The sequence below is a fragment of the Drosophila biarmipes genome, unplaced genomic scaffold (genome assembly GCF_025231255.1).
Source record: "Drosophila biarmipes strain raj3 unplaced genomic scaffold, RU_DBia_V1.1 ptg000007l, whole genome shotgun sequence".
NCBI lineage: Eukaryota > Metazoa > Arthropoda > Insecta > Diptera > Drosophilidae > Drosophila > Drosophila biarmipes.
In genome coordinates, this window is record NW_026114528.1 from 1,255,139 (window position 1) to 1,282,978 (window position 27,840).

At 33.6% G+C, this 27,840-nt stretch overlaps 1 long non-coding RNA gene across 1 annotated transcript; it reads left to right on the forward strand.

Annotated features, from left to right (window-relative positions):
• Nucleotides 1–310: 310 nt before the first annotated feature.
• Nucleotides 311–27,025, forward strand: LOC127011745 (uncharacterized). The gene is made up of 3 exons (XR_007765024.1): nucleotides 311–431; nucleotides 15,359–15,841; nucleotides 26,411–27,025. It is a non-coding gene; the product is annotated as an uncharacterized LOC127011745 (long non-coding RNA).
• The last annotated feature ends 815 nt before the right edge of the window (nucleotides 27,026–27,840 follow it).

The following is a 27,840-nucleotide window of genomic DNA, read 5'->3' on the forward strand; positions in this document are numbered from 1 at the left end:
TAGTTCAGAAATAAATTGCTTAAGCCACCAACAGGATATAGGAACTAAAAGCAAAATATTAGGATTAAATCCATTTTTAGATAAAGGTGGATTAATCAGAGTTAAAGGTAGATTACAGAACTCCAGCGCAGAATTTTCTGTAAAACATCCCTTAATTTTAGATAAGTGAGATGTATCCTTATTAATCATCAGAAATGCACAAAGGGAAACATTGCACCACGGATTTAATCCCCCGGCAGAACCTCACTTCGGAGGTATTTGGGAAGCTGGAGGGAAATCTGTTAAATATCACCTAAAAAGAATAATTGGGGATAATAATCTGACTTATAAAGAGATGGCAACTCTCTTATGCCAAATTGAAGCGGTATTAAATTCAAGACCATTATATACAACTAATACTGACATTGACGATTGGGAAGTTTTGTCATCAGGTCACTTCCTGATAGGCAGGCACACATTAGGACCTATTGAGATCATTTCTGAGGAAAGAAAAATTGGAAAATTGGAGATAGATGGAAATTAATTCAGAAAATGAAAAGAGAATTTTGGGTTAAATGGAAGAATGATTATATAAACACCCTTTAACAAAGAAATAAATGGAAACTAGGAAAGCGAAACCTTAATAAAGGTCAAATTGTGTTACTAAAAGATGAAAATTGACATCCTGCTAGATGGCGCTTGGGAAAAGTAGAAGAAATATATAGTAAAAGTCAAACTACAAGATTTAAGATCTATTACACAAGTTTGCCCTCTAACTGGAATTGAGGTTGAAGAGAGAAAATCACCTTTCCCGGTCAAGCAGACTTAGGGTACTCGCAGGAGCCCTAGAATCCATAAGCTTGGATTAATGCCGATAATGTTAATGCCAATGTTATTTTGCCAGGTGTCTAGTGCAAGTTCACCTACGCAAGGACAACAAAAGTGGTCATTCAAGAAATTACACGAGACTAATTCCATTTACTTAGATCCAAGGGGAGACGTAGAAGTCATAGCCTCATCTTGGGATCTAATTGTATATTACAACATGATAAGAAAGGGAAAACTGTTGAATGGGAAAATTAAACTGGTGTGTGACAAGCTTCATGGGTTTGAAGATTAATGTAATACTTTTCTTAATAATACTCAACGAGAGATTACAGATTTGGAAGAGCACAATAAACTGTTTATGACTCTGGATAGGAAAATATATAGGCGAGCTCCATTCGAGTTTATGGGCTCTCTCTATATGTTATAGATAACCAGCAAAAAACTGCAGAATTGGTTAAAAAGCAAACCTTTGTAGTAGAATCAACAATAAATATCTTCAAAAGAACTACGGATGATATAAACTCAAATTTTCTAAGTATGAATACGCGAATAGAAAACATAACAGAAGTTTTGAAAGAAAGTTACTATGTCTATAAAGAGTCAATTAATTTATTTATGGTAACAAAACAATTATCATCTTTAATTGAAGATTGTGAAAAGATTCAAGCAGGTGTAATAAGCTTACTCATAAATATAAAGCAGTTAAAAAAGGAAATTTCCAGCATAAAGGATGCATTACTAGTACTATCATGTAAAAGAACAGGAACGGAGTTAAAGGAAATTAACACATTATTAACAGATAAAGGAATTTTTGTGGATAATACAAATATCAAAATTCCCTTTTTTGGCAGACACCCTTCCCATCTTTTTAGAGTAATTCCTATGCCAGTCAAAATTAACAATGAGGTAATTATGGCAAACTTAATTTATAAATATTTAGTAATGTCGGAAGCTACTTTAAATAGGTGTCAAAAATGGAAAGCTAATAACGTAATATGTAAAGGTAATTGGCCTTGGAGTAGCGCTGATGACAATACTTGCGAAATAACTTCCTTTAAGCCAAATAGTTTCTCTAATTGTATTTATAGAAAAACGACTTAGATCTATTCTTACTGGGTTGAGTTGCAAAAGAAAGGTAGTTGGCTATTTAGGGTTCCAGAAATAACTAAAGCTAGACTAATAATTTACCGCAAGAATTAATAGACCTGCCTGAGCAAGGAATTTTAACGATTGTGTCTGGTTGCACTATAAGAACAGGCGACAAAATATTAATAGCTCATCATAGTGTTCAGTCAGAAGCTTATGAGCCAATATCAGTTTCCTATGTAAGTAATATAAGTAAGATCCCAAGTATTGTTTAGAAGCCATTCATCACCGATTATTGACTATAATAAGCTAGACCAAAAAATAAATTAAAAGAAATAAGAGATAATCACTATGAATTAAAAGGACGAAATATTCATCTCATGTCAGATCGTGCGGCATTAATCGTAGGTTTAATAATTTTAGTGGTTTTATTGTTTATTGATATATGATAAGACGAATAAATGTATCAAGATGAACGAAAATGGCGAGTGCGATTGAAAGACGACGAGAAGACCAAAAAGACGAAACGACGAGATCAAGAAAGTTGAGTTGAAGGAAGGAAGCGAAAGACGACGCATCAAGACGGGAGCAAAGACGTTCGCGATTTATAAAACTTATCAAAAATCTCTAGACATTGTAATTTGAAGACGCTGTAACCAATTATCTAAACCTTAATTAAATATTATATTAAACTTTAACCAAAACCCCCATTAGCTAATGTTTTAAAAAAAATCAGTTTGAAATATCAATTCAGCAAATGTGGATTTCTTTCTCTTGGGATTGAACATCTTTACAACTGCTTCAACAACTTCCATGTTAAACAGAAATAAGTTGTTACAATATCCCCGAAGAACTTTGTATCATCCAATATCATTTCTAAATTAAAAATCGCTAATAACGCAAGAAATTAAACCTGATTTGTCTATTGAATTTAAAGAAGACGCCACAATGAATTGGAAAATGACAACATAATAAATCGTTCGATGCTATTATAGGGCAAAACATTCTTAAGCCATTAAATGCTGTTATTGATTTTTATCAGAATATAATTACAATTAATAATAACAAAATTCAATTTCATAATAGTTCACCATTCTCTGATGAGGTAAATCAAATTGAACCAATCAATATAGATGATAGAATACAGAAAATTCTTTTCAATGATTTAAATCAAGAGGAAAACAATGCTCTAACTCAAACTTTAAGTAGATTTAAAACAGCAATATTTTCCTTGGGTCAGTGTCTTAGCAATACAAACATTATCGAGCATCAGATAAAAGCAGTAGTGGATAAACCTGTACATTTTAAGATTTATAGATATCCTCAAATACATGAGCAAGAAATATATAGACAAATTGAAGAAATGCTACAACAAGGAATAATACGTAAAAGCAATACTCCATATAATCCCCCTTTATGGCTTGTACCCAAAAAACTGTTAACCAAAAAAACTGTTATAGTTCTTGATTATCGCAAATTTAATGAAAACACAGTAGATGATAAGTTTCCTATCCCATATATATAAGGTATATTGGATAAGTTAGGAAGAGCGCAATATTTTTCTTGTGTAGATCTCTCGAAAGGTTTTCACCAAATTCTTGTTAAGGAACAAGCTAGCAAAAAGACAGCGTTTTCTATCTATCACGGGCATTACGAGTTTAATCGGAAGCCATTCGGGATCAAAACGCTCCTGCCACGTTTCAACGTCTTATAAACAAAGTCTTAAAAGAAAAAGCAAATAGAATTTGTGTCGTCAATCTTGATGACGTTTTTATTTTTTCCACTAGTTTTTTAGAACATATTGGCCATATTCAAACAATATTTAAAAAACTTTCTGAAGCAAATCTTAAGATTCACATCAACAAATGCAAATTCTTTTCAAAAGAAACACAGTTTTTAGGTCAACTTATTACTGATGTTAGTAATACAGCTTTAGGTGCTGTTTTCCAAAAAGATAGTCATCCAATTTGCTGAATGACCATGAGAAAAACTATTCTTCTATACAAAACGAATTATTAGCTATTGTGTTGGCTGCAGCTTATTTCCGCCCATATCTCTATGGAGTCAAGTTCGACATTTTGTCCTACCACACACCACTTAAGTGGCTGCTAATTAAATATAACGGAAAAGAAAATAATGAAACTTTTATTTTTACTTTTTTGACTTTTTAAGTCAAATAAATAACGACTAAATTTGTGCACTAAATACAGCTGAATTTTGTAGCTCTTTAGAAAACAATGTTGATGATATTAGTACAATACATTAACAGGCTGAAGACTTTGTGGACACAACTATTTTAGGTAATACAGAAACAGTTTTTAATAGATTTAAAACACAAATCATGGTAACAGGAAACTACGGCATTCGAATATAAGAATAGAAATAAGGAAATTTATTTAATTTAAATGATCTCGATAATGGAATGGAAAAAATTTTAAAGATATATTATTATAAAAGGCAAAGTAGGAATATTCAGTGATTATAACGATCATCAATACAATAAATCTCAAAACAAAATCTTAAAAATTTTCGAAGGTCTATTGTTATTTGTAAAATGCTTTCAGACAATAGACATTGAAAACGAAGAAGATGTGTATAAAGAAATTAAACGATTCCATAATGATACTGATCATTCGGGTATATATAAAAATTACCAAAGTTTAAAAAAGAATATTTACTTTCCAAACCATCAACATTATTAAGTATATTAAGAATTGTGACATGGTGTAAATATGAAAGAAAACCAGTAAAAGAAAAATTTAACTATACAGAAACACTAAACGATATAAGAAAAATTGTTCAAATGTAAATGTTATTTTCTAACTTTTATTGACCGATTTTCAAAATTTGCTTTTGCCTTTTTTCTTGAGGATCGCAATAATCAAACTATAATCGAAAAAATGCGCTCGTACAAGTCCCAAAGAGAAAACTTTGAAAAATTAATAACTGATAACGAATTTAATAGTATAAATATAAAAGAATATTTAAGAAATGAGAATAAGTTCATTATGTGAAACCGAAAAGTCACACTGGCAATGCAGATGTTAAATGATTTCATAACACTGCAACCGAAAAGATGAGAATTATATAACTTGAAAACAAAGATCTATCAATGAAAGATACAATTAGTAAAGGTATGGATTATTATAATAACAGCTATCACTCAGCAATACAAAATACGCTAATGCATATTGAATATGGAAATTGTGACAAAAAAATTATACATAATAACATTCTAAAATATATGGAACATTACTGATGTGCTCTAAGACACAAAACTGAACCGAAATTTAGAAAATTGAATTTAAATAATGTACATAGCTCTTACATAAAAAGAAAGAAAAAATATTTGACTCCAAATGTAACATAATTTACTATAATTGAATTCCTAACACTTATATGTATACAAACGAATTGTAAAACTCAGGAGAGTCTTAATTTAAGCGATGGGGAAGTTATGTAGTCGAAGCTCTACCTCTCTGTCTTCGCCTACATTCAACTGTGAGAACCTATAATCTCGATCTAGACTTAAAAGCCCTAAAACTCTCTTGATTATAAAAAAATAAGTGAGATCTAAGTTAGACGTGGAACAAGCAACTACATAAAGTTAAATAAACAATTTTATTCCAACTAAAAAACTAAAAACGTTATTTATATCTAATTAAATGTTAACAGAGTTATGTTAACCAAACTCGCGTGGCACTTCATATAGACAGTTGTGTATATTTACCTTTTAGATATGTGGAATAATATTTTGCCAGAATTTTGTGGTTATATTGTCAAACCTTTGAAACATCTTAAAAATAAGAAAAATGAATAAAATGCACCGCAAGTCAAAAAATGATTAAAAATAGCACTATCGAGGTCTTTGAGAATCGCGGTCCATCGAGGATATTTAAATAGCGGTTGTGGAAACTTGCCTCCTATAAAAACAATTACAGATTTTAATCAATTTTTTTCAAATGCGTATAACCCTTCAGTTTTGACTTGTCAGACGGCAGAAAGCATTTTTTTTTTGCCTAAAACATTGTCCCGCTGTCGACGTTAGCAGATAAGCCAGCTCAGCGATGAAGAGTGCAAAAAAAGCAGTGGTCCAACAAAAAAAGGAGGATCTGCAGAGATTTTCCTCTCTGTCTGTGTCTTATAATCTGCCTACCCTCGGCGCTCGGAAAAACCACATTTGGCCGGTTTTTTTTTAGCGGCTCACCGTTGTGTTCAGTAAAAAACAAAAGAAGAACAAGACCTGGTGCATTTGGTTTGTGTTACGAAAAGACGAGCAGCAGGCTTTTTATATTGTGCGCTGTATACATACATTTGATTTATTCAAAAGTGATATTTTTTTTAAAAATAAAGTCAAATAAGGGCTAAGTTGTTTTATAGGTTTTACAGAACACCCTAAACATTTTGGTTCGATTTCCCGAAGGTGGCATGATTAAATGTTTTATATATATATATGGACGTTTATGCACTTCGAACAGTACAAACAAGTGGCCCAACGACACCAAGCACGTGCTTGTTACGCGCGGGGCCCTTTATTCAATTTGGGCAAAAAATGCGAGTTCGCGAGGAAGATACATATATAAAACAAATGAAGACGGGTCACAAATGAAAATAAAAGACACAACTAAGAATTAAGCAAATGAAATAAAATATTAGTTTTTAATACCGGGATAGATGTTGAAATGCAAATTAAATTATAAAGTTTATTATAGTTATTACATAGAACGCGAAAGGGCTCGTGTAGACAAACATTTTTTGTACATTGTGGCAAATTTTGAGGATAATTATTTCGTGTTACTCTAACAGGAACATTGAAAGTACCACGGTATAAAATATCTGCAGAATCAATGCCACTTCTTATAAGATTTTGTATAAAAATAGTACCAAGCATTGTTCTACGATTTACAAGTGCAGATAAATTAAGCAATTGTAATCTACTCTGGTAGGAAGGTAGCCTTACGTTTTGATCCCAGTTAAACTACTCAGGGCAAATAAGAGAAATTTTTTTTGTACCGACTCAATCGGTCGATGTACACTTGGTATTGTGGACTCCAAACCTATGAACAATATTCCAAAATAGGACGGACAAGGGAGGTCGTAAAATCAAATCAAATTAAATCAAAATCAAATTCTTTTGGCCAACGCTTTTTAAACCCAAGAACACTCGTGGCTTTGTTAACATTTGCATTTAAGGCAGTTCAAATTTAAAAGGTTGTACTCACCAAATGACTACCCTGGGGCACTCCAGATGTCACGTAGATCAATTTTGAAACAGCATTCTTGAATATAACCCTCTGAGTCCTACCATTCAAGTAAAATGAAATCCAAGATAATAGATTTCCAGGAAACCCAAGCTGATCTAATGTAAATAAAAGAAGTGAGTGGTTAACGGAGTCAAAGGCCTTACTAAAATCTGTATATACAATGTCAATCTGCATTTTTTTTTTAAACCCATTTATTACAATAGATGACAATCGATCTGGGTCGATAAATGTTGCAAATGAGAAGTGATAATACGTTCAAATACATTAGGAATTGCCGACAATTTAGAAATACCTCTATGGTTTTGGGCTTCCGCCTTCGCACCTTTTTTATGGAGAGGAATAATAAAAGAGTCCTTCCAGGCTATCCATTTAGAAGTTGTAAGTGATTTGACTTCAGATGCTTTTTTTGCTGCACTAGAAGAGTGATTTCCAGAAGAGGAAAATGTGCTAAAATATTTTCAGATAATGTGACAAATTTCGAGGAAGCCTCCAGAAAATTGGATGAAGATCTACAGTAGGCACTCAACGAAAATATTAAAATTATCCCAACATTAGAAAGCGAACAAATTGAATGGCATTTTATTCCCCCGGCAGGACCTCACTTCGGAGGTATTTGGGAAGCTGGAGTGAAATCTGTTAAATATCACCTAAAAAGAATAATTGGGGATAATAATCTGACTTATGAAGAGATTCAGAGTAGTAAAATTCAAACTACAAGATGGTTCAATTTTAAAACCTATTACAAAAGTTTGCCCTCTAACTGGAATTGAGGCTGAGGAGAGCAAATCACCTTTCCCGGTCAAGCAGACTAAGGATACTCGCAGAAGCCCTAGAATCCATAAGCTTGGATTAATGCCGATAATGTTAATGCTAATGTTATTTTGCCAGGTGTCTAGTGCAAGTTCACCTACGCAAGGACAACAAAAGTGGTCATTCAAGAAATTACACGAGACTAATTCCATTTACTTAGATCCAAGGGGAGACGTAGAAGTCATAGCCTCATCTTGGGATCTAATTGTATATTACAACATGATAAGAAAGGGAAAACTGTTGAATGGGAAAATTAAACTGGTGTGTGACAAGCTTCATGGGTTTGAAGATTAATGTAATACTTTTCTTAATAATACTCAACGAGAGATTACAGATTTGGAAGAGCACAATAAACTGTTTATGACTCTGGATAGGAAAATATATAGGCGAGCTCCATTCGAGTTTATGGGCTCTCTCTATATGTTATAGATAACCAGCAAAAAACTGCAGAATTGGTTAAAAAGCAAACCTTTGTACTAGAATCAACAATAAATATCTTCAAAAGAACTACGGATGATATAAACTCAAATTTTCCAAGTATGAATACGCGAATAGAAAAAATAACAGAAGTTTTGAAAGAAAGTTACTATGTCTATAAAGAGTCAATTAATTTATTTATGGTAACAAAACAATTATCATCTTTAATTGAAGATTGTGAAAAGATTCAAGCAGGTGTAATAAGCTTACTCATAAATATAAAGCAGTTAAAAAAGGAAATTTCCAGCATAAAGGATGCATTACTAGTACTATCATGTAAAAGAACAGGAACGGAGTTAAAGGAAATTTACACATTATTAACAGATAAAGGAATTTTTGTGGATAATACAAATATCAAAATTCCCTTTTTTGGCAGACACCCTTCCCATCTTTTTAGAGTATATCCTATGCCAGTCAAAATTAACAATGAGGTAATTATGGCAAACTTAATTTATAAATATTTAGTAATGTCGGAAGCTACTTTAAATAGGTGTCAAAAATGGAAAGCTAATAACGTAATATGTAAAGGTAATTGGCCGTGGAGTAGCGCTGATGACAATACTTGCGAAATAACTTCCTTTAAACCAAATAGTTCCTCAAATTGTATTTATAAAAAAACGACTCAGATCAATTCTTACTGGGTTGAGTTGCAAAAGAAAGGTAGTTGACTATTTAGGGTTCCAGAAATAACTAAAGCTAGAATACAAAGTAATAATTTACCGCAAGAATTAATAGACCAGCCTGAGCAAAGAATTTTAAGGATTGTGTCTGGTTGCACTATAAGAACAGGCGACAAAATATTAATAGCTCATCATAGTGTTCAGTCAGAAGCTTATGAGCCAATATCAGTTTCCTATGTAAGTAATATAAGTAAGATTCCAAGTATTTTTTAGGATCCATTCATCACCGATTATTGACCATAATAAAAAATTAGCTAAACTAAAAAATGAATTAAAAGAAATAAGAGATAGTCACTATGAATTAAAAGGACGGAATTTTCATCTCATGTCGGATCGTGGTTTAACAATTTTAGTGGTTTTAGTTGTTTATATGATAAGACGAATAAATGTATCAAGACGCACCAAAATATCAGTACATGAGTTCAAATGCTATCAACCCAATTTTAAGTTGAGTAACGCCAATGCAGCGTTCCAAAAATATTTCTAAGCACGCTTATCTGTTTATATTCCCCGACGCATTGGTCCATACTATTGTACTCTGCTGTAGTCTATGTGGGAATTGGGTGTTGTCTGAACACTTGTAATTTAAAAAGTAACACTAACTACAAGTTCCATTTGAAAAGTAACGTATAATTTAATTTGAAAAGTAACGATTGTATTAGCAGCAAAGAGAGAAGTTAAGAAGGATTGCGAAAACGACGAGTGCGATTGAAAGACGGCGAGAAGACCAAAAAGACGAAACGACGAGATCAAGAAAGTTGAGTTGAAGGAAGGAAGCGAAAGACGACGCATCAAGACGGGAGCAAAGACGTTCGCGATTTATAAAACTTATCAAAAATCTCTAGACATTGTAATTTGAAGACGCTGTAACCAATTATCTAAACCTTAATTAAATATTATATTAAACTTTAACCAAAACCCCCATTAGCTAATGTTTTAAAAAAAATCAGTTTGAAATATCAATTCAGCAAATGTGGATTTCTTTCTCTTGGGATTGAACATCTTTACAACTGCTTCAACAACTTCCATGTTAAACAGAAATAAGTTGTTACAATATCCCCGAAGAACTTTGTATCATCCAATATCATTTCTAAATTAAAAATCGCTAATAACGCAAGAAATTATAACTGATTTGTCTATTGAATTTAAAGAAGACGCCACAATGAATTGGAAAATGACAACATAATAAATCGTTCGATGCTATTATAGGGCAAAACATTCTTAAGCCATTAAATGCTGTTATTGATTTTTATCAGAATATAATTACAATTAATAATAACAAAATTCAATTTCATAATAGTTCACCATTCTCTGATGAGGTAAATCAAATTGAACCAATCAATATAGATGATAGAATACAGAAAATTCTTTTCAATGATTTAAATCAAGAGGAAAACAATGCTCTAACTCAAACTTTAAGTAGATTTAAAACAGCAATATTTTCCTTGGGTCAGTGTCTTAGCAATACAAACATTATCGAGCATCAGATAAAAGCAGTAGTGGATAAACCTGTACATTTTAAGATTTATAGATATCCTCAAATACATGAGCAAGAAATATATAGACAAATTGAAGAAATGCTACAACAAGGAATAATACGTAAAAGCAATACTCCATATAATCCCCCTTTATGGCTGACTGACTGTTAACCAAAAAAACTGTTATAGTTCTTGATTATCGCAAATTTAATGAAAACACAGTAGATGATAAGTTTCCTATCCCATATATATAAGGTATATTGGATAAGTTAGGAAGAGCGCAATATTTTTCTTGTGTAGATCTCTCGTAAGGTTTTCACCAAATTCTTGTTAAGGAACAAGCTAGCAAAAAGACAGCGTTTTCTATCTACGAATTTAATCGGAAGCCATTCGGGATCAAAAACGCTCCTGCCACGTTTCAACGTCTTATAAACAAAGTCTTAAAAGAAAAAGCAAATAGAATTTGTGTCGTCAATCTTGATGACGTTTTTATTTTTTCCACTAGTTTTTTAGAACATATTGGCCATATTCAAACAATATTTAAAAAACTTTCTGAAGCAAATCTTAAGATTCACATCAACAAATGCAAATTCTTTTCAAAAGAAACACAGTTTTTAGGTCAACTTATTACTGATGTTAGTAATACAGCTTTAGGTGCTGTTTTCCAACAAGATAGTCATCCAATTTGCTGAATGACCATGAGAAAAACTATTCTTCTATACAAAACGAATTATTAGCTATTGTGTTGGCTGCAGCTTATTTCCGCCCATATCTCTATGGAGTCAAGTTCGACATTTTGTCCTACCACACACCACTTAAGTGGCTGCTAATTAAATATAACGGAAAAGAAAATAATGAAATACTTTATAGATGGCTTGTTAAGCTTAGCGAATTTAATATAAACGTATCATACATCAAAGGAAAGGATAACCAGGTAGCAGACTTTTTAAGTCAAATAAATAACGACTAAATTTGTGCACTAAATACAGCTGAATTTTGTAGCTCTTTAGAAAACAATGTTGATGATATTAGTACACTACATTAACAGGCTGAAGACTTTGTGGACACAACTATTTTAGGTAATACAGAAACAGTTTTTAATAGATTTAAAACACAAATCATGGTAACAGGTAACTACGGCATTCGAATATAAGAATAGAAATAAGGAAATTTATTTAATTTAAATGATCTCGATAATGGAATGGAAAAAATTTTAAAGATATCTTATTATAAAAGGCAAAGTAGGAATATTCAGTGAATATAACGATCATCAATACAATAAATCTCAAAACAAAATCTTAAAAATTTTCGAAGGCTTATAGTTATTTGTAAAATGCTGATGTGTATAAAGAAATTAAACGATTCCATAATGATACTGGTCTTTCGGGTATATATGAAAATTACCAAAGTTTAAAAAAGAATATTTACTTTCCAAACCATCAACATTACATTCACAAGTATATTAAGAATTGTGACATGGTGTAAATATGAAAGAAAACCAGTAAAGGAAAAATTTAACTATAAAGAAACACTAAACGATATAAGAAAAATTGTTCAAATATATATCTATAGAAATTCTAAATGTTATTTTCTAACTTTTATTGACCGATTTTCAAAATTTGCTTCTGCCTTTTTTCTTGAGGATCGCAATAATCAAACTATAATCAAAAAAATGCGCTCGTACAAGTCCCAAAGGGAAAACTTTGATAAATTAATAACTGATAACGAATTTAATAGTATAAATATAAAAGAATATTTAAGAAATGAGAATAAGTTCATTATGTGAAACCGAAAAGTCACACTGGCAATGCAGATGTTAAATGATTTCATAACACTGCAACCGAAAAGATGAGAATTATATAACTTGAAAACAAAGATCTATCAATGAAAGATAAAGTTAGTAAAGGTATGGAATATTATAATAACAGCTATCACTCAGCAATACAAAATACGCTAATGCATATTGAATATGGAAATTGTGACAAAAAAATTATACATAATAACATTCTAAAATATATGGAACATTACTGATGTACTCTAAGACACAAAACTGAACCGAAATTCAGAAAATTGAATTTAAATAATGTACATAGCTCCAACATAAAAAGAAAGAAGAAATATTTGACTCCAAATGTAACATAATTTACTATAATTGAATTCCTAACACTTATATGTATACAAACGAATTGTAAAACTCAGGAGAGTCTTAATTTAAGCGATGGGGAAGTTATGTAGTCGAAGCTCTACCTCTCTGTCTTCGCCTACATTCAACTGTGAGAACCTATAATCTCGATCTAGACTTAAAAGCCCTAAAACTCTCTTGATTATAAAAAAATAAGTGAGATCTAAGTTAGACGTGGAACAAGCAACTACATAAAGTTAAATAAACAATTTTATTCCAACTAAAAAACTAAAAACGTTATTTATATCTAATTAAATGTTAACAGAGTTATGTTAACCAAACTCGCGTGTGTATATTTACCTTTTAGATATGTGGAATAATATTTTGCCAGAATTTTGTGGTTATATTGTCAAACCTTTGAAACATCTTAAAAATAAGAAAAATGAATAAAATGCACCGCAAGTCAAAAAATGATTAAAAATAGCACTATCGAGGTCTTTGAGAATCGCGGTCCATCGAGGATATTTAAATAGCGGTTGTGGAAACTTGCCTCCTATAAAAACAATTACAGATTTTAATCAATTTTTTTCAAATGCGTATAACCCTTCAGTTTTGACTTGTCAGACGGCAGAAAGCATTTTTTTTGCCTAAAACATTGTCCCGCTGTCGACGTTAGCAGATAAGCCAGCTCAGCGAAGAAGAGTGCAAAAAAAGCAGTGGTCCAACAAAAAAAGGAGGATCTGCAGAGATTTTCCTCTCTGTCTGTGTCTTATAATCTGCCTACCCTCGGCGCTCGGAAAAACCACATTTGGCCGGTTTTTTTTTAGCGGCTCACCGTTGTGTTCAGTAAAAAACAAAAGAAGAACAAGACCTGGTGCATTTGGTTTGTGTTACGAAAAGACGAGCAGCAGGCTTTTTATATTGTGCGCTGTATACATACATTTGATTTATTCAAAAGTGATATTTTTTTTAAAAATAAAGTCAAATAAGGGCTAAGTTGTTTTATAGGTTTTACAGAACACCCTAAACATTTTGGTTCGATTTCCCGAAGGTGGCATGATTAAATGTTTTATATATATATATGGACGTTGATGCACTTCGAACAGTACAAACAAGTGGCCCAACGACACCAAGCACGTGCTTGTTACGCGCGGGGCCCTTTATTCAATTTGGGCAAAAAATGCGAGTTCGCGAGGAAGATACATATATAAAACAAATGAAGACGGGTCACAAATGAAAATAAAAGACACAACTAAGAATTAAGCAAATGAGTTAAAATATTAGTTTTTAATACCGGGATAGATGTTGAAATGCAAATTAAATGATAAAGTTTATTATAGTTATTACATAGAACGCGAAAGGGCTCGTGTAGACAAACATTTTTTGTACATCGTGGCAAATTTTGAGGATAATTATTTCGTGTTACTCTAACAGGAACATTGAAAGTACCACGGTATAAAATATCTGCAGAATCAATGCCACTTCTTATAAGATTTTGTATAAAAATAGTACCAAGCATAGTTCTACGATTTACAAGTGTAGGTAAATTAAGCAATTGTAATCTACTCTGGTAGGAAGGTAGCCTTACGTTTTGATCCCAGTTAAACTACTCAGGGCAAATAAGAAAAATTTTTTTTGTACCGACTCAATCGGTCGATGTACACTTGGTATTGTGGACTCCAAACCTATGAACAATATTCCCAAATAGCACGGACAAGGGAGGTCGTAAAATCAAATCAAATTAAATAAAAATCAAATTCTCTTGGCCAACGCTTTTTAAACCCAAGAACACTCGCTTTGTTAACATTTGCATTTAAGGCAGTTCAAATTTAAAAGGTTGTACTCGCCAAATGACTACCCTGGGGCACTCCAGATGTCACGTAGATCAATTTTGAAACAGCATTCTTGAATATAACCCTTTGAGTCCTACCATTCAAGTAAAATGAAATCCAAGATAATAGATTTCTAGAAAACGCAAGCTGATCTAATTTAAATAAAAGAAGTGAGTGGTTAACGGAGTCAAAGGCCTTATTTTTTCTTAAGCCCATTTATTACAATAGATGACAATTCAAGAAGGTTGGTGGTGGTCGATCTGGGTCGATAAATGTTGCAAATGAGGAGTGATAATACGTTCAAATACATTAGGAATTGCCGACAATTAGAAATACCTCTATGGTTTTGGGCTTCCGCCTTCGCACCTTTTTTATGGAGAGGAATAATAAAAGAGTCCTTCCAGGCTATCCATTTAGAAGTTGTAAGTGATTTGACTTCAGATGCTTTTTTTGCTGCACTAAGAAGAGTATTGTCCAGAAGAGGAAAATGTGCTAAAATGTTTTCAGATAATGTGACAAATTTCGAGGAAGCCTCCAGAAAATTGGATGAAGATCTACAGAAGGCACTCAACGAAAATATTAAAATTATCCCAACATTAGAAAGCGAACAAATTGAATGGCATTTTATTCCCCCGGCAGGACCTCACTTCGGAGGTATTTGGGAAGCTGGAGTGAAATCTGTTAAATATCACCTAAAAAGAATAATTGGGGATGATAATCTGACTTATGAAGAGATGGCAACTCCAAAGACCATTACATACAACTAATACTGACATTGACGATTGGGAAGTTTTGACACCAGGTCACTTCCTGATAGGAAGGCCCACATTAGGACCTATTGAGACCATTTCCGAGGAAAGAATTGCAAATTTAGATAGATGGAAATTAATTCATAAAATGAAAAGAGAATTTTGGGTTATAATGGAAGAATGATTATTTAAACACCCTTCAACAAAGAAATAAATGGAAACTAGGAATGCCAAACCTTAATAGAGGTCAAATTGTGTTACTAAAAGATGAAAATTGACATCCCGCTAGATGGCGCTTGGGAAAAGTAGAAGAAATATATAAGGGAAAAGAAGACCGATTCAGAGTAGTAAAAGTCAAACTACAAGATGGTTCAATTTTAAAACCTATTACAAAAGTTTGCCCTCTAACTGGAATTGAGGCTGAAGAGAGCAAATCACCTTTCCCGGTCAAGCAGACTAAGGATACTCGCAGGAGCCCTAGAATCCATAAGCTTGGATTAATGCCGATAATGTTAATGCTAATGTTATTTTGCCAGGTGTCTAGTGCAAGTTCACCTACGCAAAGACAACAAAAGTGGTCATTCAAGAAATTACACGAGACTAATTCCATTTACTTAGATCCAAGGGGAGACGTAGAAGTCATAGCCTCATCTTGGGATCTAATTGTATATTACAACATGATATGAAAGGGAAAACTGTTGAATGGGAAAATTAAACTGGTGTGTGACAAGCTTCATGGGTTTGAAGATTAATGTAATACTTTTCTTAATAATACTCAACGAGAGATTACAGATTTGGAAGAGCACAATAAACTGTTTATGACTCTGGATAGGAAAATATATAGGCGAGCTCCATTCGAGTTTATGGGCTCTCTCTATATGTTATAGATAACCAGCAAAAAACTGCAGAATTGGTTAAAAAGCAAACCTTTGTAGTAGAATCAACAATAAATATCTTCAAAAGAACTACGGATGATATAAACTCAAATTTTCCAAGTATGAATACGCGAATAGAAAACATAACAGAAGTTTTGAAAGAAAGTTACTATGTCTATAAAGAGTCAATTAATTTATTTATGGTAACAAAACAATTATCATCTTTAATTGAAGATTGTGAAAAGATTCAAGCAGGTGTAATAAGCTTACTCATAAATATAAAGCAGTTAAAAAAGGAAATTTCCAGCATAAAGGATGCATTACTAGTACTATCATGTAAAAGAACAGGAACGGAGTTAAAGGAAATTTACACATTATTAACAGATAAAGGAATTTTTGTGGATAATACAAATATCAAAATTCCCTTTTTTGGCAGACACCCTTCCCATCTTTTTAGAGTATATCCTATGCCAGTCAAAATTAACAATGAGATAATTATGGCAAACTTAATTTATAAATATTTAGTAATGTCGGAAGCTACTTTAAATAGGTGTCAAAAATGGAAAGCTAATAACGTAATATGTAAAGGTAATTGGCCTTGGAGTAGCGCTGATGACAATACTTGCGAAATAACTTCCTTTAAGCCCAATAGTTCCTCAAATTGTATTTATAAAGAAAGGTAGTTGGCTATTTAGGGTTCCAGAAATAACTAAAGCTAGAATACAAAGTAATAATTTACCGCAAGAATTAATAGACCTGCCTGAGCAAAGAATTTTAAGGATTGTGTCTGGTTGCACTTTAAGAACAGACGACAAAATATTAATAGCTCATCATAGTGTTCAGTCAGAAGCTTATGAGCCAATATCAGTTTCCTATGTAAGTAATATAAGTAAGATTCCAAGTATTTTTTAGGATCCATTCATCACCGATTATTGACCATAATAAAAAATTAGCTAAACTAAAAAATGAATTAAAAGAAATAAGAGATAGTCACTATGAATTAAAAGGACGGAATTTTCATCTCATGTCGGATCGTGGTTTAACAATTTTAGTGGTTTTAGTTGTTTATATGATAAGACGAATAAATGTATCAAGACGAACCAAAATATCAGTACATGAGTTCAAATGCTATCAACCCAATTTTAAGTTGAGTAACGCCAATGCAGCGTTCCAAAAATATTTCTAAGCACGCTTATCTGTTTATATTCCCCGACGCATTGGTCCATACTATTGTACTCTGCTGTAGTCTATGTGGGAATTGGGTGTTGTCTGAACACTTGTAATTTAAAAAGTAACACTAACTACAAGTTCCATTTGAAAAGTAACGTATAATTTAATTTGAAAAGTAACGATTGTATTAGCAGCAAAGAGAGAAGTTAAGAAGGATTGCGAAAACTACGAGTGCGATTGAAAGACGGCGAGAAGACCAAAAAGACGAAACGACGAGATCAAGAAAGTTGAGTTGAAGGAAGGAAGCGAAAGACGACGCATCAAGACGGGAGCAAAGACGTTCGCGATTTATTAAACTTATCAAAAACCTCTAGACATTGTAATTTGAAGACGCTGTAACCAATTATCTAAACCTTAATTAAATAATTTATTAAACTTTAACCGAAACCCCACATTTTGAGGGCTCTACACGGTCGAGAAAGAACTCGATTTCCGTAATTCGCAAGTGTGTGTTTGTATCGCAAAAGAGAATCGAAATAGCCCAATATTTTTTGTGCAAACTTGGGTGAAAAGAAATTAAAAATATTGCTGTGCCAAAATGCCGACACTTGGTGAAATTATAGCCGGAACTCTTAAATCAAGCAGCAAATCGAGCATTGTTGCACTGCACAAGTTTGTGTTCGAAAGTGAAGGAGACAGAAACAACCGTAAGAGGCTTCACGAATTTAGTGGTTTTTGCATTAGCAAAGAAAGTGAGGAATACAGGCGGAAAAATTGCTTATATTAGCGAAAACATAAGTGACCGTGATTTTGTGAGCATTTGTGGTGTTCTGAAGTGGATGATATTTTCTCACACATTTTTAACAATCTTCAAAGTGAAAGCTTGCTAGAAGCGGCAGGTATCGAAGAAAGTGACGAGTACTCAGCAGATGAAGAAAGCCCTGAAAGAAATAACCTTGCTAACTCTAAAATTTTCAATAGTGCCCAAAGCGTAATGCAAAACGACAACGAAACAAGTGCGCAACAGAATGCGAAAATGTCTTCCAATTCTAGGAAAGAGCGCGAAAATCAGACAAATGGCGTAGTTCGCGGTTTAGAGAAGAGAGAGAGAGAGCAAAAACTCTCCACTTTTGAGTTTTCGCGATGTTGAAGAGTCCGTTCGTGTCTTCGATGGTAGCGATGTTTTACCAGTGGAGACTTGGTTAAGCGAATTCGACGAAACGGCATCTCTAATGTGCTGGAGCGACTTACAAAAATTAGTGTTCGCGAAAAAATCGCTAAAAGGTATAGCCAAACTTTTTGTCAGCAACGAACGCGGCTTAAACTTATGAGAATCGCTTAAAACGGCTTTGCTTGTTGAGTTTCGGTCAAATGTGTGCTCCAAGCAAGTTCACAAGCAATTGGACGAAACCAAACGCCGCAAGGACGAAACCGGGTACGAATACTTCTACCGAATGAAGGACATCGCCTCGCGTGGGAGTGTCTAAATAGAAGCGCTTATGCAGTACGTCATTGACGGGATCGACGAACTATCGGAAAACAAATCAATTTTGTGCGGCGCAAGAAATTTAAGTGAGTTCAAAAATAAACTGAAGTACTACCAAACCGAAAGTGATAAACAAAAATCAAAGTCAGTTGGCTCAATGAAAAACCAAAGCGGTCTAGTAAAAAACTACAAAAAAGAGTGCGTTTGTTACAATTGTGGAGAAAAGGGTCATGTTTCTAACGACTGCAACAACAAAAGGAAAGGCCCAAAGTGCTTCCAATGCAACGAGTTCGGGCATATTTCGAAAAACTGTGAGAAAAAAGAAAAGCCAACTGAAAATAAATCCAATATGAATCGTGTCCAACCGAAGAACGACTTCACTAGCAAAGGTGGCATTCGATGGCAAAAAATGTGTAGCTTTATTCGATGCGGGCAGCAACTTTAACATAATACGCGAAGACTTATACGTCGAGATGAACAAGACAAAACTCGAAAACAGTTCCATTTTTATAATCGGTTTCAGACACGCAGACATTTTATTCGGTCGCAATGGCTTAAGTGTTCGAAAAGTGCATTCCAACAACGAAGATTTCGAAATGAACTTATTCAAAATCGATGGTTTCCGAAACTGATCCAAATATAAACAACGCGGTCAGTGTGGGTGCACAAACGGAAGTTCGTGAGCTAATATCGAACTACGAGCCAAAGAAAGTTAAGACAACTGGCGTAGAAATGCGTATCGTTCTCGCTGACGAAAGCCCAATATATTCGCGACCGCGACAATACCGTTTGCTGAATCGCGCGAGTGACGAGTGGCTGAAAGCCCAGATTATCGAGGAATCTAATTCCGAGTTCACGAGTCCTGTTGTTCTCGTCAAAAAGAGTGATGGTTCTCCTCGACTTTGTGTCGACTACAGACGCATAAATAAGGTAATTATAAAGGACCACTTTCCATTACCTCTCATAGACGAACAATTAGATCAACTCCAGAACGCAAGCATATTCAGCACCATAGATCTGAAAAACGGATTTTTTCACCCGGCAGTCGCTGAGTAGTGTCGCAAATAACGGCCAATATCAGTTCAGGAAGGTCCCGTTCGGAATGTCAAACCCTCCCGGAGTTTTTCAGCGCCATATCAATGCCATTTTTCGACCGCTTATTTAGAGAGGCATCGCCTTGCCTTATATCGACAATATAATCATCCCTACGAGCGACGAAAAAGAGGCATTGCTGAACCTTAAAGAAGTCATCAAAACATGCGAAGAATATGGCCTGGAGTTAAATATAAAAAAATGTGATTTTCTTCAGACGCGCATCAAATTTCTAGGTCACATAATTGAGAACCGTAAATTATATCCGAGCACTGAAAAAATAGACGCAGTTGTGAAGTGTACCAATCCTCAAACACTGAAGCAACTTCAAAGCTTTTTAGGCCTGTCTGGGTACTTTCGAAAGTTTATACCCAATTATGCCAGAATTGCGAAACCACTCACAGACATGACAAGAAAGGATACAAAAATCGAAATAGGAGCCAACGAGCAAGTCGCGATTGATACTCGGAAGAGGAGAGAGAGTCCAGTTCTGAGTATCTATAACCAGGATTATGAAACAGAAGTTCACACAGACGCTTCTCAGGATGGATTTGGCGCAGTCCTGATGCAGAAAACTCCGGAAGATGGCCATCTGCACCCCGTTTACTATATGAGCAGGAAGATGTCACCGGCTCAAAGAGAGTATCCGAGCTATGAACTGGAAGTCCTTGCCGTTGTGGAAGCTGTCTCAAAGTTCCGAGTCTATCTCTTGGGAAGGTTCAAATTTTCACAGACTGCGACGCATTGAACAAAACGATGCAAAAGAAGGACTTGAATAAAAGAATCAGTCGTTGGGTAATGACACTTGCAGAGTACAACTGCACAGTTTATCACCGTCCAGGTGTGCAAATGCGTTAAGTCGCCATCCAGTTATGACCACAACAGAAGACAGCATCACTCTTGCCCTTAAAACAGCCCAAGGTCAAGACGAACATCTAAAAGCCGTAAAACAAATACTCGACAACGGTGCAATATCGCACGATAATTACTTCATCAGGTCTGAATTTATATACAAGCTCGTCAGTGATCGTTGACCCAAAGGACATGCAGCGCCTAATAATAAGCCGTGCTCATGACAGAGGTCATTTCGCAATTAAGAAAGCCAAAGATCTTATTTGCAAGGACTGTTTTATCCCGAACATCAAGTCTAAGATTGAGAAGTACATTAACTGTAGTATTTCTTGTATTCTCACAAATCGCAAACGAGGAAAACAAGAAGGATTTTTGCATCCGTTAAGCAAAGACGAAGCTCCACTGCACACCTTCCACGTAGACTTTCTTGGACCCCTTGATTCTACAAGTAAGGACTATAAACATATTTTAGCCGAATACATAAATACAAGCTGGGTGACTTAGTTGCCATTAAACGAACGCTGGCGTTAAACTAAAACCAAAGTTTTTGGGTCCATACCAGGTGACAAAGGTTAAATCCAACAACTCCTATGACTGGTAAATCTTGAAGTTGTGCCGAGTATATGAAGCCTTGGCCAACCAACAACAAAATATCAACCATTTCTGATGATTCTGATAACTAAGCATTCGAGGCGAATATTTACGCAGGATGGCCGAATTGGGTGTTTGCTGAACACTTGTAATTTAAAAAGTAACACTAACTAAAAGTTCCATTTGAAAAGTAACGTATAATTTAATTTGAAAAGTAACGATGGTATTAGCAGCAAAGAGAGAAGTTAAGAAGGATTGCGAAAACGACGAGTGCCATTGAAAGACGACGAGAAGACCAAAAAGATGAAACGACGAGATTAAGGAACAAGCTAGCAAAAAGACAGCGTTTTCTACCTATCACGGGCATTACGAGTTTAATCGGAAGCCATTCGGGATCAAAAACGCTCCTGCCACGTTTCAACGTCTTATAAACAAAGTCATAAAAGAAAAAGCAAATAGAATTTGTGTCGTCAATCTTGATGACGTTTTTATTTTTTCCACTAGTTTTTTTTAGAACATATTGGCCATATTCAAACAATATTTAAAAAACTTTCTGAAGCAAATCTTAAGATTCACATCAACAAATGCAAATTCTTTTCAAAAGAAACACAGTTTTTAGGTCAACTTATTACTGATGTTAGTAATACAGCTTTAGGTGCTGTTTTCCAACAAGATAGTCATCCAATTTGCTGAATGACCATGAGAAAAACTATTCTTCTATACAAAACGAATTATTAGCTATTGTGTTGGCTGCAGCTTATTTCCGCCCATATCCCTATGGAGTCAAGTTCGACATTTTGTCCTACCACACACCACTTAAGTGGCTGCTAATTAAATATAACGGAAAAGAAAATAATGAAATACTTTATAGATGGCTTGTTCAGCTTAGCGAATTTAATATAAACGTATCATACATCAAAGGAAAGGATAACCAGGTAGCAGACTTTTTAAGTCAAATAAATAACGACTAAATTTGTGCACTAAATACAGCTGAATTTTGTAGCTCTTTAGAAAACAATGTTGATGATATTAGTACACTACATTAACAGGCTGAAGACTTTGTGGACACAACTATTTTAGGTAATACAGAAACAGTTTTTAATAGATTTAAAACACAAATCATGGTAACAAGTAACTACGGCATTCGAATATAAGAATAGAAATAAGGAAATTTATTTAATTTAAATGATCTCGAAAATGGAATGGAAGAAATTTTAAAGATATCTTATTATAAAAGGCAAAGTAGGAATATTCAGTGAATATAACGATCATCAATACAATAAATCTCAAAACAAAATCTTAAAAATTTTCGAAGGCTTATAGTTATTTGTAAAATGATTTCACGCAATATACATTCAAAACGAAGAAGATGTGTATAAAGAAATTAAACAATTCCATAATGATACTGGTCTTTCGGGTATATATGAAAATTACCAAAGTTTAAAAAAGAATATTTACTTTCCAAACCATCAACATTACATTCACAAGTATATTAAGAATTGTGAGGGTGTAAATATGAAAGAAAACCAGTAAAGGAAAAATTTAACTATACAGAAACACTAAACGATATAAGAAAAATTGTTCAAATATATATCTATAGAAATTCTAAATGTTATTTTCCAACTTTTATTGACCGATTTTCAAAATTTTCTTCTGCCTTTTTTCTTGAGGATCGCAATAATCAAACTATAATAAAAAAAATGCGCTCGTACAAGTCCCAAAGAGAAAACTTTGAAAAATTAATAACTGATAACGAATTTAATAGTATAAATATAAAAGAATATTTAAGAAATGAGAATAAGTTCATTATGTGAAACCGAAAAGTCACACTGGCAATGCAGATGTTAAATGATTTCATAACACTGCAACCGAAAAGATGAGAATTATATAACTTGAAAACAAAGATCTATCAATGAAAGATAAAGTTAGTAAAGGTATGGAATATTATAATAACAGCTATCACTCAGCAATACAAAATACGCTAATGCATATTGAATATGGAAATTGTGACAAAAAAATTATACATAATAACATTCTAAAATATATGGAACATTACTGATGTACTCTAAGACACAAAACTGAACCGAAATATAGAAAATTGAATTTAAATAATGTACATAGCTCCAACATAAAAAGAAAGAAGAAATATTTGACTCCAAATGTAACATAATTTACTATAATTGAATTCCTAACACTTATATGTATACAAACGAATTGTAAAACTCAGGAGAGTCTTAATTTAAGCGGTGGGGAAGTTATGTAGTCGAAGCTCTACCTCTCTCTCTTCGCCTACATTCAACTGTGAGAACCTATAATCTCGATCTAGACTTAAAAGCCCTAGAACTCTCTTGATTAAAATAAAAGCTAAAGGAAGTGAGATCTAAGTTAGACGTGGGACAAGCAACTACATAAAGTTAAATAAACAATTTTATTCCAACTAAAAAACTAAAAACGTTATTTATATCTAATTAAATGTTAACAGAGTTATGTTAACAAAACTTGCGTCGCACTTCATATAGACAGTTGTGTATATTTACCTTTTAGATATGTGGAATAATATATTGCCAGAATTTTGTGGTTATATTGTCAAACCTTTGAAACATCTTAAAAATAAAATAAATGAATGAAATGCTCCGCAATTCAAAAAATGATTAAAAATAGCACTATCGAGGTCTTTGAGAATCGCGGTCCATCGAGGATATTTAAATAGCGGTAGTGGAAACTTGCCTCCTATAAGAACAATTACAGATTTTAATCCATTTTTATTAAAATTCGTATAACTCTTCAGTTTTGACTTGTCAGACGGCAGAAAGCATTTTTTTTGCCTAAAACGTTGTGCCGCTGTCGACGTTAGCAGATAAGCCAGCTCAGCGAAGAAAAGTGCAAAAAAAGCGGTGGTGCAACAAAAAAGTTCGCGAGGAAGATACATATATAAAACAAATGAAGACGGGACACAAATGAAAATAAAAGGCACAACTAAGAATTAAGCAAATGAGTTAAAATATTAGTTTTTAATACCGGGATAGATGTTGAAATGCAAATTAAATGATAAAGTTTATTATAGTTATTACATAGAACGCGAAAGGGCTCGTGCAGACAAAAATTTGTTGTACATCGCGGCAAATTTAGAGGACAATAATTTCGTGTTAGTCTAACGGGAACGTTGAATGTTAGGCGGTTTAAAATATCTGCAGAATCAATGTCACTTCTTATAAGATTTTCTATAAAAATAGTACCAAGCATTGTTCTACGATTTACAAGTGCAGATAAATTAAGCAATTGTAATCTACTCTGGTAGGAAGGTAGCCTTACGTTTTGATCCCAGTTCAAACTACGCAGGGCAAATAGGAGAATTTTTTTTTTGTACCGATTCAATCGGTCAAAGTGCACTTGATATTGTAGACTCCAAGCAGACGAATAATATTCCAAAATAGGACGGACAAGGAAGGTCGTATAAGGGTCATCAAATTCTTTTGGCCAACGCTTTTTAAACCCAAGAACTCTCATGGCTTTGTTAACAGTGGACATAATGTGGCAGTTAAATTTAAGTTTGGGGTCCAGAAGTACACCTAAATCGTTAACTAAATATATACGGTCAAGTGGCGTATATTTAAGAAAGTATCTGAAAAACCTAGGAGTACCCCTATAAAAAGTCACAACGCTGCATTTAAGGCAGTTCAAATTTAAAAGGTTGTACTTACCAAATGACTACCCTGAGGCACTCCAGATGTCACGTAGATCAATTTTGAAACAGCATTCTTGAATATAACCCTCTGAGTCCTACCATTCAAGTAACATGAAATCCAAGATAATAGATTTTTAGAAAACCCAAGCTGATCTAATGTAAATAAAAGAAGTGAGTGGTTAACGGAGTCAAAAGCCTTACTAAAATCTGTATATACAATGTCAATCTGCATTTTTTTCTTAAACCCATTTATTACAATAGATGACAATTCAAGAAGGTTGGTGGTGGTCGATCTTGGTCGATAAATGTTGCAAATGAGAAGTGATAATACGTTCAAATACATTAGGAATTGCCGACAATTTAGAAATACCTCTTTGGTTTTGGGCATCCGCCTTCGCACCTTTTTTATGGAGAGGAATAATAAAAGAGTCCTTCCAGGCTATCCATTTAGAAGTTGTAAGTGATTTGACTTCAGATGCTTTTTTAGCTGCACTAAGAAGAGTATTTTCCAGAAGAGGAAAATGTGCGAAAATGTTTTCAGATAATGTGACAAATTTCGAGGAAGCCTCCAGAAAATTGGATGAAGATCTACAGAAGGCACTCAACGAAAATATTAAAATTATCCCAACATTAGAAAGCGAACAAATTGAATGGCATTTTATTCCCCCGGCAGGACCTCACTTCAGAGGTATTTGGGAAGCTGGAGTGAAATCTTTTAAATATCACCTAAAAAGAATAATTGGGGATAATAATCTGACTTATGAAGAGATGGCAACTCTTTTATGCCAATTTGAAGCGGTATTAAATTCAAGACCATTATATACAACTAATACTGACATTGACGATTGGAAAGTTTTGACACCAGGTCACTTCCTGATAGGAAGGCCCACATTAGGACCTATTGAGACCATTTCCGAGGAAAAAATTGCAAATTTAGATAGATGGAAATTAATTCATTAAATGAAAAGAGACTTTTGGATTATAATTGAAGAAGGAAGATTGATTATTTAAACACCCTTCAACAAAGAAATAAATGGAAACTAGGAATGCAAAACCTTATAGAGGCCAAATTGTGTTACTAAAAGATGAAAATTGACATCCCGCTAGATGGCGCTTGGGAAAAGTAGAAGAAATATATAAGGGAAAAGACGACCGAGTCAGAGTAGTAAAAGTCAAACTACAAGATGGTTGAATTTTAAAACCTATTACAAAAGTTTGCCCTCTTACTGGAATTGAGGCTGAAGAGAGCAAATCACCTTTCCCGGTCAAGCAGACTAAGAATACTCGCAGGAGCCCTAGAATCCATAAGCTTGGATTAATGCCGATAATGTTAATGCTAATGTAATTTGGCCAGGTGTCTAGTGCAAGTTCACCTACGCAAGGACAACAAAAGTGGTCATTCAAGAAATTACACGAGACTAATTCCATTTACTTAGATCCAAGGGGAGACGTAGAAGTCATAGCCTCATCTTGGGATCTAATTGTATATTACAACATGATAAGAAAGGGAAAACTGTTGAATGGGAAAATTAAACTGGTGTGTGACAAGCTTCATGGGTTTGAAGATTAATGTAATACTTTTCTTGATAATACTCAACGACAGATTACAGATTTGGAAGAGCACAATAAACTGTTTATGACTCAGGATAGGAAAATATATAGGCGAGCTCCATTCGAGTTTATGGGCTCTCTCTATCACATACTTTTTGGTGTAATGGACGCTGAAAATAGGGATAACTTAGAGGGTAACATGAAGAACCCCTTAGATAACCAGTAAACTGCAGAATTGGTTAAAAAGCAAACCTTTGTAGTAGAATCAACAATAAATATCTTCAAAAGAACTACGGATGATATAAACTCAAATTTTCCAAGTATGAATACGCGAATAGAAAACATAACAGAAGTTTTGAAAGAAAGTTACTATGTCTATAAAGAGTCAATTAATTTATTTATGGTAACAAAACAATTATCATCTTTAATTGAAGATTGTGAAAAGATTCAAGCAGGTGTAATAAGCTTACTCATAAATATAAAGCAGTTAAAAAAGGAAATTTCCAGCATAAAGGATGCATTACTAGTACTATCATGTAAAAGAACAGGAACGGAGTTAAAGGAAATTTACACATTATTAACAGATAAAGGAATTTTTGTGGATAATACAAATATCAAAATTCCCTTTTTTGGCAGACACCCTTCCCATCTTTTTAGAGTATATCCTATGCCAGTCAAAATTAACAATGAGGTAATTATGGCAAACTTAATTTATAAATATTTAGTAATGTCGGAAGCTACTTTAAATAGGTGTCAAAAATGGAAAGCTAATAACGTAATATGTAAAGGTAATTGGCCGTGGAGTAGCGCTGATGACAATACTTGCGAAATAACTTCCTTTAAACCAAATAGTTCCTCAAATTGTATTTATAAAAAAACGACTCAGATCAATTCTTACTGGGTTGAGTTGCAAAAGAAAGGTAGTTGGCTATTTAGGGTTCCAGAAATAACTAAAGCTAGAATACAAAGTAATAATTTACCGCAAGAATTAATAGACCTCCCTGAGCAAGGAATTTTAACGATTGTGTCTGGTTGCACTATAAGAACAGGCGACAAAACATTAATAGCTCATCATAGTGTTCAGTTAGAAGCTTATGAGCCAATATCAGTTTCCTATGTAAGTAATATAAGTAAGATTTCAAGTATTGTTTAGAATCCATAATAAGCTAGACTAAAAAATGAATTAAAAGAAATAAGAGATAATCACTATGAATTAAAAGAACGAAATATTCA